The sequence below is a fragment of the Cricetulus griseus genome, chromosome 4, assembly GCF_003668045.3.
Source record: "Cricetulus griseus strain 17A/GY chromosome 4, alternate assembly CriGri-PICRH-1.0, whole genome shotgun sequence".
In the NCBI taxonomy this organism is placed as follows: domain Eukaryota; kingdom Metazoa; phylum Chordata; class Mammalia; order Rodentia; family Cricetidae; genus Cricetulus; species Cricetulus griseus.
In genome coordinates this window covers 159,781,988-159,797,292 of record NC_048597.1, presented here as the reverse complement: position 1 = coordinate 159,797,292, position 15,305 = coordinate 159,781,988, and positions in this window count along the sequence as shown.

Here is a 15,305-nt window from a genome sequence, read left to right as displayed (position 1 = left end):
GGTGCTGAGAAGAAGGTAAATTGTTTTGTATTGGGATGGAATGTTCTATAGATATCTGTTAAGTCCAACTGCACCATAACTTCTATTAGTTCCTTTGTTTCTTTGTTAAGTTTCTGTCTGGTGTTCCTGTCCAGTGGTGAGAGTGGGGTGTTGAAGTCTCCCACTATAAGTGTGTGTGGTTTTATGTGTGATTTGAGTTTTAGTAATGTTTCTTTTACAAACGTGGATGCCTTTGTATTTGGGGCATAAATGTTCAGAATTGAGACTTCATCCTGATGGATTTCTCCTGTGATGAGTAGGAAGTGACCTCCTTCATCTCTTTTGATTGATTTTAGTTTAAAGTCCAATTTGTTGGATATTTGGATTGCTACCCCCGATTGCTTCTTGGGTCAATTTGATTGGAAAATCTTTATCAACTTTTAATTCTTAGGTATTGTCTCTCTTTGAAGTTGAGGTGTGTTTCTTGTATGCAGCAGAAGGATGGATTCTGTCTTCTTATCCATTCTGCTAATCTGTGTCTGTTTATAGGCGAGTTAAGACCATTAATGTTGATGGATATTAATGACCATTGATTGTTCATTCTTGTTTGTTTTTTTGTTTGGTGATGGTGGCGAAACTATGTGTGGGATTCTATCCCTTTTTCCTTTTCGCTGTTGGTAAAGTGGGATTATATATTGCCTATATTTTTCTGGTTGTAGTTAACTTCCTTTGGGTTGCAGTTTTCCTTCCAGAACTTTCTGTAGGGCTGGATTGGTGGATATGTATTGTTTGAATCTGGTTTTGTCATGGAATATCTTGTTTTCTCCATCTATATTGATTGAAAGCTTTGCTGGGTATAGTAGTCTGGGCTGGCATCCGTGGTCTCTTAGTGTAGGTAGAATATCTATCCAGGACCTTCTGGCTTTCAGAATTTCCATGGAAAAGTCAGGTGTAATTCTGATAGGTTTGCCTTTATAAATTACTTGACGTTTTTCCTTTGCTGCTCTTAATATTTTCTCTTTATTCTGTATGTTTGGTATTTTAATTATTATGTGGCAAGGAGACCTTTTTTTGGTTCAGTCTATTTGGTGTTCTGTAGGCTTCTTGTATTTTCATTGGCATGTCTTTCTTTAGGTTGGGAAAGTTTTCTTCTATGATTTTGTTGAATATGTTTTCTTTGAGTTGGATTTCTTCACCTTCTTCTATACCTATTTTTCTTAGGTTTGGTCTTTTCATGGTATCCCACATTTCCTGGATATTTTGTGTTAGGGATTTGTTAGACTTAAGATTTTCTTTGGTTGATTAGTCTATTTCTACTAGTGTGTCTTCAATTCCTGAGATTCTCTCTTCCATCTTTTGTATTCTGTTGGTTATGCTTACATCCGTAGTTCCTGATCGTTTACCCAGCTTTTCTATTTCCAGAATTCCCTCAGATTGTGCTTTCTTTATTGTCTCTATTTCAGTTTTTAGGTCTTGAATGGTTTCCTTGAGAGATTTGTTGATATCTTGTATTTTTTGTTTGTTTTTCTTCCATTTCTTTAAGGGATTTTCTCATGTCCTCTTTGAGGTCCTCTATCATTTTCATGAAGATGTTTTTAAGGTCATTCTTTTCTGCTTCATCTACATTGTGATGTTCAGGTCTTGCTAGTGTATGGTTCCTAGTCTCTGGTGATGTAATAGTGGGTTTTCTGTTATTGAATGTGCTTTTACATTGCCCTCTTCTCATCCTTTCTTCTGGTGGGTATAGCAGGAGTCTCTTCCTCTCCTGGTGGGTATGGGACTAAGGTTCCCTTCCGGTAGATGCAAACAGGTCCAATACTCTGATAACTGTCCTCTTGTCATGGATGGAGGTGGCACTGTTACTGGAGCCTTGGCAGTGTCCAGGTTTGTTGGCAACCCACTGCCAAGTTCAGATCCAGTGAGCAGACCCCTGGTGTCAGATGTCTCTGAGCAGGTCTGCCGAACCAGAACAGGAAACAGCACCTGGCCTACGTGGGCTGGTGGATGGAGGTGGAACTGTTACTGGGACCTCGGCAGTGTCTGGGTGTGTTGGGTCCCACTGGGTAGTTTGGATTCAGTGAGCAGATCCCTGGCATCAGATGTCTCTGAGCAGGGCCACCGAACTGGCTAAACTAAGGATCTTATGGTGAGGAAACTGTCCTGAGTTAGCCATATGCCTCCTAAAATTAATGACAAATGTCTTTCCAAGAGGAAACAGGGAGGATGACACAGAGTGAATACAGAAGAGAAGTCACTGTAAAAGTGAAGGCTGACATAGACATAAGACTGCAATCCAAGTACTGGGAGTCTAGAAAAGGCAAGCATGGCTTCTCTAGAGCTGCTGGGGGATTCAGTCTGTCAGCACTTGATTTGTCTTCTGGCCTCCAGAATTTTGAGACAGAATTTACTGTTACTTTAAACTACTAAGGTTGTGATGACCTGTTATAGATTGGAATTGTCAAAAGGAAAAATGTGGTGTACCAACATGCGCTCCCCAAGATTCCTGTGTCACAATCAGCCAGTAGCTGTTCCCCCCTGGCACCAGTGATGTCAAAGTCTTGGGCCACTTGTTCTGTGGCCATCTGTTGCTGTGATAAAAGACCTTGACAAAAAGCAGCTGAAGGCAGGGGAGGTTTATTTCAGCTTACAATTGTAGGTTAGAGTCCATCATTGTGGGGGAATCAAGGTAGGAACTTTAAGAAGTTGGTCCCATCACATCCATAGTCAAGAGCAGGAAGAAATGAATGCATGTATGCCCACGTGTACTCAGTTTGAATTCTCCAGTCTCACACATTTCAGGATTCCTACCTAGTGAGTAATGCTACCCACAATGGGCTGGCTGGGTGTTTCCATATCAATTAACTAAGACACTCCTCCCACACACATGCACTCAGTCTAACTCACTGTAGATAATCTTTTATTGAGACCCTCTCCAGGTGATTTCTGGTTGTATAAAGTTAGAAATTAAAGTTAACCATCTCACTTCCCTTCCCATTATGTTTTGAACCTGCATAGTCTATCAGCTGCCATTCTGGAGTTTTTCTCTGTATAGAATTGTATGTTTACATTATTTATTTTAGCCTTATTGGAAAGTTACAAAAAATAAAAAGTTAATGGGTGGGTTTTCCTATTCCAACAGGCACTTTTTCCAACAGGAAGAATGAAGCAGTTTCAAAAAAGAGTTTAACCAAGCGCTGGGAGTGTAGTTTGGTTGTTATATTGTTTACCCAGAATATGTGAAACCCTAGGTTTGGATTTGATCTCTAACATTACATAAGCCAAGTGTGGTGATGAACAACTGTAACCCAACCCCTGGGAGACGGAGACAGGTGGATCAGAAGTTCATCTACATAGCAAATTTGAGGCCAGTCTCTCTCCTTATCTCCCCTCCCTGTTTAATGAAAAATGAAAGTTATCCTACATGGAGGTTAATGCTCCTCCCAGAAGACATAGGTTGAGAAATAAAAATCCAAATACCAGATATAGAATATCTCTCCTCAAGCTGTTGGTCAAGGGTGCCCCAGAGACCCAAACAATAAGAGCTATTGCAATTGTTTTTGGTTGCCCACCAGAACTTGATGGTGAGACCCTATTGCTGAAGATATCATATACTTTGGTCATAGGACTTGGAGAAATCAGTTGATACTGACCTGGAATTTTCCTCCCACCAGGCTAGAGTTCATAGTTCTAGAAGGTGCTATTTAGGCTGCTGTGAGTATGTGTATCATCACACTCTTACTCAGCTAATAACCCTATGAAATACAACAATGACTGTGTGCTAAGATATGTCCATTGGTTCAGTAGTGACATGGATGTTATGTAGGTAACTAACAGCTTTCCCATTAGATTTGAGGCCCTGTCTACAGGAGTAGGCATGCCTGGTACTATGTAAATCTTGTCAATAATTCATGATTGGGGAGCCCACAGGCCCAGGGATAAACCTATTACTATTCTGTTAAATGGACCTAGTAACCATACTTTCCTACAAATATGTGTCTCTCTACTTGTAGATTAGTGCAGCCCTCAGATCGTATTGGAGAAGTTTCTTTGTGGCCAGTGGACAGTGACCAACACTGGCCAAACTGCAGTGGAGGGCTCCTACACAAATGAGATATCTCTATCTTCTTTCCCACCCACAAATAGCCCATGAACTACCAGGAAAGAAGGGATGGAAAGACTGTAAGAATCAGAGGTCTGGGATGATAGGTTGCTACCCTCATGAATTCACAGAAGCTATGGTTGCTTACGCAAGACCTGCACAAAATCATTAGTCAGCATTCTAATATGAAGGAGGCAGGGCCCCTGAGCACCCACACACACCTGAGGAGCTATTGACAGTTGATGGCTTCTAGGGGAAGGAAAGACATTTTTTAAAGGAATAATAGCCCAACACCCAGGAGTGTATGGGTATCACAAATTAGACCTGGTGGGTTATTGAAAAAAAGGAAGGGGCACACTATTGGGAAGGAAGAGAGAGGTAGGAGGTATATCTGGAAGGAATTAGAGGGAGAAGTTGAGTTGGTGGTGAATACAAAAACACACAGCATGGTGTTCTCAAAGAATTAATGAAAATGTGCTTTAAAAAGAAAGAGAAAGAAGAAAAGAATAAGAGAAACACACATAACAGAGAAAGAGAGAGAGAGAGAGAGAGAGAGAGAGAGAGAGAGAGAGAGAGAGAGACAGTGAGCTTGGCTAGCCAAGCTACCTACCTCCCAGAACGCCAACCTAGAGGGACCCTTAAAACACAAAAAGAATAAATTGAAACTACAGGGTCATTTAACTCAAGAGTTTCACACTAAACTCCTAACATAAATGCCAACATGTAAATTTATTCCTTTCTCACCAGAGTAGACAAAATCATCAAGTAGAAATAAAGCAAGCTGCTGCCTTCCCCGGTCTCTGTGGAGACTGTTCTTCGATGCACACAGGCAAATGCAGGGGGTGGGGGAAGTCCTTCCTTATTAAGCCTTTTATCTCACCACTCACTTCTTTGAATTTCAAAAGTTCTTTCTAGTTTCTGATCGTTCCTTTCCTATAGCCGTCCATTCCTTGTTCAGTAGCATTATTATCTTGGATTTCCCTGAAATATGAATATGTGTTTTGAAGTTTGGTTAGTTTGTTCTGCCTTTGTTTCAGGGATTTGCTACTCCTTGAATTGTCTTCATTGCCTCCTCCATTCCATTTTCCTAATTGCTTATCTTGCTGTTTCTTTTCTTACAGGTTTTCTCAAGGGCTTCTAATAATTAAGTATGTGTTCCAACAATGTCCAGAATATTATCTTACATCCCACATGTTCTTTGCAAGGTCATCTGATTTCTCTTGAGGAGGTAGATGGAGTCTATCTCTGTCCTTCTGAAAACCCGTGTGACCGATGTGGTAGGGTTCACATGCTGTTTCCTGGGCTAACTCTTTTCTGGCATGACTTTTCCCCCCCTGGTTTCCATTGTTGCTATGACAAAATAAGTGAGTATGAACCACTTGGGTAGTTGTCTTAGTCACTGTTCTATAGCTGTGACAAAACACCATGACCAAGGCAGCTTAGAAAAGGAAGCATTTATCTGGACAGTAGTGCTGCACACCTTTTATCCCAGCATTTGGGAGACAGAGGCAGGCAGTACCTGTGAGATAAAGGTCAGCCTGGCCTACAGAGTGAACTCACTACAGGCGACACAGTGAAACCCTGTCTGAAAAAGACAAAAGCAAACAACCAAGCAACCCCCCAAAAAACATTTCATCGGAGTCATGTCAGTTTCAGAGGCTAAGTCTATAATTATGTGGGGGGCATCGAGTGTGGTTTTAGGTGGGTAGGCATGTTGCTGGAGGAGTAGCTGAGAGATCACATCTGATCTATCAGTTGCAGGCAGGGAGAAAGAGATTGGGCCTTGCATGTGCTTTTGAAACATCAAAGCCCACCCCCAGTGATATGCCTCCTCCAACAAAGCTGCACCCAATCCAACAAGGCCACACCTCCTAATGCTTCCCAAACATTTCCACTAACTAGGGATCAAACATTAAAATATATGAGCCTATAGGGCCATTCTCATTCAAACCATCACAGGAAGAGGGAGTTTATTTGAGTTATATTTCCATCATTGAGGGAAGTGTGGATAGGGAGTTCAGCAGGAACTAAAGCAGAAACCATGGAGGAAGGCTGATTGCTGGCTCACTCACTAGCATGATTGTGCTTAGCACTTAGCTAGCTTTCTTACACACCCCAGGACCACCTGCTTACAGTTGGTGGGTTTCTTTCACCAATTAGCAACCAAGACTAGGATTCCTATTGCTATGATACAGCACTATGACCAAAGCAACTTAGGGAGAAAAGGATTTGTTTAACTTTATAAGTAACAAATCTATCATGGAGGGAAGCCAGAGCAGGAACTCGGGACAGGAACCTGGAGTTAGGAACTGAAGCATAAGCCATGGAGGAGTATTCCTTACTGATTTGCTCCTCACAGCTTGCTCAGCCTGCTTTCTTATAGCAACCCAGGACAACCAGCCAAGTGGTGGCACTGCTCACAATGAGCTGGGACCTCCCACATCAATCAACAATGAAGAAAATGCATCACAGGCTTGCCCACAGGCCAATCTGGTGGGGTCATTTTCCAGCTGAGGTCCCTTCCTCTAGAATGCCTTTAGTTTGTGTTGAGTCAGCATAAAATTAGCCAGCACCAAAATGATCTCCCGTAGATATGCCATGGGCCAATCAGATCTGGACAGTCCCTCAACTGAAATTCCTTTCTCAGGTGCCTCTAGACTGTGTCAAGTTAAAGTTGAACATAACTAGAACACCTGCTTTCTTTCTCTTGGGAACATGTCTTTCTCTTGGCAACAAGTACGGTGACTCTGAAACCATCATGCTCCAAGAAGATTGAGTTACCTGAGAAGAAAGGCCCAGGAGAAGTAAGTCACCAGACATTAAACAAGGAGTCTGTTGGACTCTCAGCACAGCTCAGCTCAGATGACTTCAGGCCCAGCTGCCATCTGACTGTGACTACATTAGATGCCCATGTGAGACCCACTCAAGTGTCATAGTTTGAATCTGAAACGTCCCCCACAGGACTGTATTTTGAAGACTTGTTTTCCCATTTATATTTAAAATGTGATAGCTGGAAGAATCCTGGGTGGGTAGATGAGTATAATAACCTTGACTCCAAGAAGAATTAATAGGAAACTATTGAAGAAGGCTACTATGGTAGAGACTTCAAATACCACAGGGTGGAACATTTTGCTATAAGGCACCCACACACCAATTACCCTTCTCTTTGATATTTGTTTAGAAAAGAATCCTATGCGCTTGTTTGTTTGGCTTGAATCTGAGTGTATGATAATCTTCTCTTTGGGTGTATTGAAAATAATGGTAGGATGGGGCAGAGTGTAAAAGCTAAAAGAAGCAAGGATTTATTTTGGTTTACAGATTAAGGATGTCATGGTGGGGAAATCAAGATGCTACAAGCTTGAAACAGCTGGTCACATTGCATCTGCAATCAAGGGGCAGAGGGTAAAGAACACCTGTGTTTGGCTCCTGGTCTTCTTTTTCTACAGCCTAGAATCCAAGCCCATGGAATAGTGCTGCCTACCTTTAGGGTGGGTCTTCCATCTCTATAATCCTAAGGAAGATCAACCCTCACAAGCCTTTCCAGAGGCTGTCCTAATCTACGTTATCCCAGGGGCTTGAGTGCCTGGAGGCATAACTCCTAGATGGTTCTATTTCCTGTCAAATTGGTAGTCAAAACTAACCCTCACATATACACTTTAGCTCTACTGTGCATCTTCCCATCTGCGTGTTCTCATCCCAAGGACTCTTTGGGACAATGTGTGGAGGCACGCTCTTCTATCAGAGTCTCCTTAGGTAGGATTTTTTCTACATTAGCTCCCACTATCCAAAGTTTCTCAATCATAGCTTTGGTTTTCTAATTTCTAGAAATTTGTTGAGATCCTTATCTTGTTAGTGGACCTCTTCCAAATCTGTGTTGTGTGTGTGCACGTGTATATTAGAAATTGGCTATTCATCATTTTATTCCTTTGAGATCATTTTAAATTTGGTTTTAGATCACTTTCAATTTACATAAAAAATAAATGTATTCACTCTGCATTCTGGAATCCATGTTTTATCTAAATTTAAAACACTTTAATATGTCTCCTAAGAAGTTTTTTGGCTTGAATATTTGAAAACAAATGTTTAAAGCTAGGAAACAAAAAATATACAAAATTGTGATTTCTACTCCCAGCTAGAGTTTTGCAAGAGTTTCCCTCTTGGCCCAACTGTAGTAACACTGTCCACATAGTCTGCAAAAACATGGGTTTAAAGAACATCCAAGAGGGAGCACACAGAAAACTCAAATAAAATAAACTCCTGTAGGGGAAGCTATAACCTACTTAGGGGCTGGCTACAGGTGTGCCTGACCACGCTTGCAAGGGCTTGGTCAGGGTGATGTAGAGTGAGACTTTTAGGGCACTGCATTTCTCTTTCAGTTTCACTTTTGTACTTGCTGGACAGACTGCTGCCATGCCGGCTGGCTAGGTTGCTCTGTAAGTAAGGCTTTTCCCTATTAAATACCCTTGTATTTCTACCTGACTCCGTATTGGTAATTTCCCACTTTATCTGGTGTCTACAAACTCCAAATAAATAAATAAATATAAATAAATAAATAAATAAGAGGAGAAGAGGTTTATTGCTACTCTTAGTGCTGGTGAGCCCACATACAGAGGAGAAATCCACCCGGGTATAGTAATCAAAACTCTAAGGATTGTCCAAAGAACACTTGGCTTTCCTCAGCAGGTATTTCTTGTTCCCTGAATCCCTAGTTTTTAATGGGTCTCCACTGTAGATTAGGTATCACTCTCACAGCTGTAGCCAGAACTCAGGCAGGAATCTGTTATGATAAATCTTTCCGCCAAAAGCCGCCAAGCCCCACCGCCACATGTGCGCTTTATGCCAGCCACCTGCCCCAGTTAGGGCCCAAATGAATACACAGAAACTTGTATTAGGTTCAAATGCTGCTCGACCAATGACTAGGATTTCTCATCTGTTAGCTCAGTCTTAACTATCATAAACCTATATATTTTATAAGACTTATCTTATCGGACACCTTATTGGCATCCCTTCTTGCTGGTGGCTCACATCCTGCCACTGGAGGAGGCGAAGAGCAAAGAGGGACACTTTCTGTTTCTCCTCGCTATGTCACTTCTGGCCTGGATCACTACTTCTCTACTACATTTCCCAGAATCCTCTTTGACTCCTAGTCCTGTCTAACTTGCTGTCTCATTGGCCAAACAAGTACTTTATTTAATAATCAACAAGATATACATACAAAGAAGTACATTCCCCATCAGGAATCTGCATAGAAACTTTTACACTGCTACATTTTGCCTGATCTCTCAGGCTTCTTTTGAAGTCTGGGTGTAGGTTTCCATGATCCAGCAACTCAAGACTTCTGCAATATTTCAAAACTAGCAATTTTGTCCTTAGAAAAAAATCATCAAGGTCTACCTACTAGCTTGAGCAGTGACTGGGCAAATCTTGGACCATGGCCTAAGTGCCTAGATGGCTGAATGCAAGGAGACATTTTCCTAGGAGGTCCATTGCTGAAAAAAAATATTATTTACTTCAGTCCCTCCTTTTTATGTAATAAAAATATTTAAAACTCTCATATATCATGTGGTCAGCCCTGAAATTGTACATATACAAGCAACACTAAATCACTAAATGGACTGAGCAAGTTATATTTATATATTTAACTGTGTGAGTGTATGTATGTGATATATATATATATATATATATATATATATATATATTTGGCTTCTGGTTTTGAGTTTTTGTGGGATTCCTGTGTGTGCAAACGTGCATGTCTCTGTTGTGTTTCTTTGACTCTTTTTCTTGTTTGGTTGTTTTGACATGTTCTGATTTGATTGTTTTTTGTTTATCTTATTTTGTCATTGTTATTTAGATGCCTGTTTGTTTTCTAATGAGAGAACAGTGTGGCTCTGGATGAGAGGGGAAATGGGAGGAACCAGAAGGAGTAGGGGGAAGGGAACTGTAATCAGAATATATTGTATGAAAAAAAGTCTATTTTCAATAAAAGAAAAAAAGGAAGATATTCTGAACAGCAAGCAGCTGCCAACATGTGCATTTCAGAGTGGCTAGTTGAAAATTAAGGGAACAAAGTGTTAAAGAGGAGCAAAGTATTAGTTAAAACTGAACAACAAGGGGGGGGGGTATAACCACCCTCCATCAGATGGACATGCTCGGCTTGGGAGCTGTCCAAACTTGGCAGTTTGAAGATTTTTACGAAGACTTTATCACACAGACATAATCAATTGTTACCAGTCTCCAGGTCTGCTCTACTCCATAGAGGTGGGGTGGCAGGTACAGCTGAGTTCTAAGGCTCCAATCACAGCAAAGGATTCTTTGTTAAGAGCTGCATCCTGAAGCTATTCTTGGTGGCTGCATTCTGGAGCCACCAAGAATCCTCTGCAGAACAAAAGATGTTTCTACTACTCAAGAAATCTCTACAGACTAAGGACTCTCATAGAGACATCAGAAAACCACAAGGCTTTGGGGACCTCTACATCAGGAACTAGGGACAGACACAACATATGCCCTTTCTTATTGTTGCAGTTTGAATGTGAGATGTCCCCCACATGGGGCTCATGTATTGAATTCTTGGTTCCTAGCTGGTGGTATTATTCTGCAAGAAGGAGGAAACTTTAGGAGGTGGGACGTGGGAGGTGCTCAGGACCCTCTGTATCCTTACTTTCTGGTTAGCCAAAGGGCAAATAATTTCCCCTGCCACATTCTCCCACCACGATGATAATTTGTCCAAGTGCCCAGAGCCAAGTGATCATGGTGTGTGTGATCTCTCTGGTATGTGAGCGAAGTAAATCTGACTCTTCAAGTTGTTCTCTTGTATCTTGTGGTCACAGCTGTGCAAAGGTAACTAATATATTGCCACAAATACAAACATAAAGAACATCTCATATTCAAAAAGGAGAATATGACACAGTCCCAAGGACCTGACTCTGCAGTCAGCTCCCAGACATAATTTTTGGCAAAAGAGAAAACATTGCAGAGCATATATCCCTCCACTTATGTAAAAAGTAGGTAAAACTAATTTTCAGTAGTAGATGCAGAATTGGAGGGACATTGGGTAGCAAGGTACTGCTGTAGTGGTAGTTATTGATGTCTCCAAGAGTTTGTTGCTACCAGGACTTTTCCACTTTCAGTCTCACAAATTTGTCTCTTTTATTCATATAGATGTGTGTGTGCATATCTATGTATATATACAATACTTCAGTTAAAACTTTTTAAAATTAGGGATGAAAATACATGAAATTCCCAACGTAAAAGGCAAAAAAAAGAACAATACATTAATAAGAATTCAGAAAGAATGAAAAATGATAAAAGCAGAAATTATTGAGATGTAAAATAGAAAGTGGTAGAAGTAATAAATAAATGAAACCACTGCTGCGTAGAAAAGAAATCAATGTAATAGAAAAACCACTTCCTAATCGAATCAATGAAGCATGAAGCAGAGGAAGAGAGTGGATGGGCTGCCCAGGAATCTGTCTCCTCATCGGGATAGCACTGGTAGAATCTGCCTGTTTCAACTGTTTTGGAACTGCGAGGCCCATTATAAGTTCATAACTGCCATGAGAGGAGTTCGATGATGAATTGGGTTAATTTCAGCCAATTTTAGCACTTAGTACCATAGCAGCTACCTATACTCCACTTGCATAACCACCTCAAGAAGCCGGACACATGTCCCTAGAGAAATCGATGCAGAGCTTGTGGGTGTCATGTTAGGTAACAAGGGCCCCTCACAATACTGAGGAAGTGAGCTTTTGCTGCAGGGTGCTGCTTCAGGATCCAGGGGTGCGAAGTGGCTGTGTCATTGCTTCAAATCTTCTCCACAATATGTGAAGGGCCTTCTAGAAGGGTTGGCAGGACGGTTGCCCTGTTGTCATTCTTTTCGTTTTTATTATTGGGAGACACAATAAGGTTAAAAAAATAACATACTGCACATGCAAGAAAAATTAAAGTCATTGTTAGCTAAGAGTGTAACTCAGTGGCCTAGCATGTGCTGCACCAGGTTCAATCCTGAGTAATACACACACACACACACACACACACACACACACACACACACACACACACTAATGATTATGCTTGCCCAGGGAAAAATAAGATTTCACAAAGACATGACAGTATGTTTACATCTTCAGCTTATCCTTCATACAGAGAGAAATTGCAACAATCAAAACTACAAAATAAGCTAACTTTTTAAAAACTGAAAACCCTATGGGAGAGAAAGAATTTCATTTTCAGCATTACCACATTATTAGAGTCAAGTATTCAGGGTTCACAAACAAACAAAAAAGCATGAAGCAAATGGGAAATACGGTCCATTGGGAGGAAAACATAAATCTTTGGAACTTGTCCCTGGAAATGATAGATTTATTAGACAAAGACCTTGACATAATTGTTTCAAATATGCTCCAAGATTAAGTGGAAAATACAGATGGATTGAAGACAACAATGTACAAACTAAGTGGGGGTGTCATTTGCCTGGGACCCTTTCAGTCTCTTGGATGGATATCATGGGAGAGGGAGAAAGAACTTAGCAGTGCTGATGGTCCTCTGCCCTTGAGTGCTAAAGGGATATGGATGGACATATGGATGGAGTTCTGACAGACTCCGAGTGCTGAAAATGAGAAGTTATAACTACAAGTTTAAAGCCAGAAATTTACAGTTACAGGCTTTGGGTTTATTAGACAAGGCCTCCTATGGTATAGTAGTCTTGTCTCAAACTTGCTATATAGCTAGGGCTGTCCTTGAACTCAGGTTTATCTTCCTGGCTGTACCTCCTAAGTGATGAGATTATTGGTGTACACTCCCACATCTGCCTAGAGTTTGGTTTTTTCCAAATACGACATCTGTGGTCATTTGTTACAGCACAACAAGAAAGTAATGTAGATTCAAAGACTCTATGCTTTAAAAATGTTAGTGCCCCAGGGTTAGTGTACATTGAATATCTTAGTTTTGTTACCTTGAATTAGAGAAGTGCCTCCCAAATATACAAATGCAAAAATAAAATAAGGGCAAAAGAAAAGACCTGAATGAAAAGAGAAATGAGGGCAGACCAGACATATCAGAAAATGAAACATATCATAGAAGCACTACTAAATACTATTAAATACAGCATGAGTGGAAAGGCATAGAAAATACAAGCATAGGCTCAAGTGCATTTGAATAATTAATATATAAAAAATTGTATCTCAAATGACTTGGGTAAAAAATAAAGATTTTTAAAAAATTACAATGGGAAACTAATCATTTGTAAATGGATATATGCATCCATATCTATATTTACACACACAAATATACTCCATCCCACAAACAATAATCAGTGGAACACTGAATGTATCAAAGATCTAAATTTAAGCTACCCAAGCACTGACAGAAAACAAGAGAGAATTCTTTCAAAATGTGCAAGTAACAAAATATCTCCAGCTATGACTCAGAATCCAGCTAAATTAAAGATCTGCACAAGAAATTTTTGCATAGCCATAACAAAAAGGAAAATTAGTAAACAAATGACAAACTAGAAAAATGCAAAATATTTCACATATAAAGGGACAATCCATGTATATAGAAGAATCTTTAATTGTGAAGGAAATCCTATTTTTTAGAGGTGGAGAATGGAGCAAAAAGTATAAACAAAGTCAACAGGAAAATTTACACAAATGTCTTTTAAATGAGAAAATGCCTAATTTTACTCATAATAAGAGAAATGCAAACTAAAGTTAAATTAAGGCACCCATTCTCACCACCAGACTGCCAAAAGCTTGACAACATTCTGTTAGAACAGCATTCTCACACATTGCTTTTAAGAGTGCAAAATAGTACAACCCAAGAGAGGGGTTCAGCAATGTGGAATAGAATAACACATATTATCCCTGGCACTACAAAAAAATGTTCTAAGGTTTCATCCTTAAAGTTCACCTTCAGAATGCAAATGACCTCTTGACCTCCAGTGGAGATCATGGGTCTTAAGTCTCACAAGAAAACAAGTGAAAAACAACAACAACAACAACAAAACAGAAAAAAAAACCCTCAAAACCAACTCATCTTAGGTCCATCAAAACATCAATATCAGGGCAAAACACAATCCTGAAAATTGAAGAAGACAGACTAATGCAGGGTCTCACAGTCTATTGGGGGCAAAAGCCAAGACACCAGCTAGTGACTAATGGACAACTAGAAGGAAAATATAGGTGATGAGAAATTGCTTGTAGTTTGTCCAAGGCTCCATCTTCTACTGGTCCTCTTGCCTTTGGCTTTCTGTTGTCTTTGAGATTCCTTGGAGCCACTCAAATAAGGTGTGAAGCCTGTATCTCTTTATCTTTTTTTTTTTTTTAATTCTCTCAGACATTACAACTGAGCCACAGTTTCCCCTCCCTCTACCCCTGTCCCCATATTCACTCCTCCTCTGTTTCCCTTCAAAATAAGATCAGGCCTTCCAGGAATATCACCCAAATGTGGCACAGCAAGTTACAATAAGACTAGGCACACACCCCTTTAACAAGTTGGATGAGGCAACCAAGTAGGAGGAAAGGGGTAACAAGAGCAGGCAAGAGTGAGAGACACCCCACACTATCATTGTTGGGAGTCCCACAAGAACACCCAGCTGTGCAAACAAAATTATATGCAGAGGACCTAGCTCTGACAGGTAAAGAGTTTGTGATTGTCGCGTTGGTCTCTGTGACTCTCTATGAGCACGTCTTAACTGAGTCTGTGGGCCTTTTTCTCACAGTGTCCTCAACCCCTCTGGCTCCCACAATATTTCTTTCTCCTCTTCATCAGGGTTCCCCTGACTCTGCCTAGTGTTTGGTTGTGGATCTTTGCATCTGTTTCCATCAGTTGCTGGGTAAAACCTCTCTGATAACAACTGGGCTAGGCACTGATGATCTATGAGTATGGCAGAATATTATTAATAACCATTTCATTGATTTTTTTCCAGTCATGTTTGGAACTATCCTGGGTCTCTAGGCTGTCCAGACTCTAGTTCCTGGCCATTCAGGCAGCATCAGGCGCAGGTTCCCTCTCCTGGCATGGGCCTCAAGTTGGACTAGTCATTGGTTGGCTACTTCCACAAGTTCTGCACCACCACTACCCCAGAACATCTTGACGGCAAGACAGGTCTATGGTTTTGTGACTGGGTTGGTGGGTGTACCAGTCCCACTGTTGGAAGCCTTGCCTGGTTATGGAAGATGGCCAGTTCAGGCTCCATATCCTCATTACTGGAGTCTTTGTTAGGGTCACT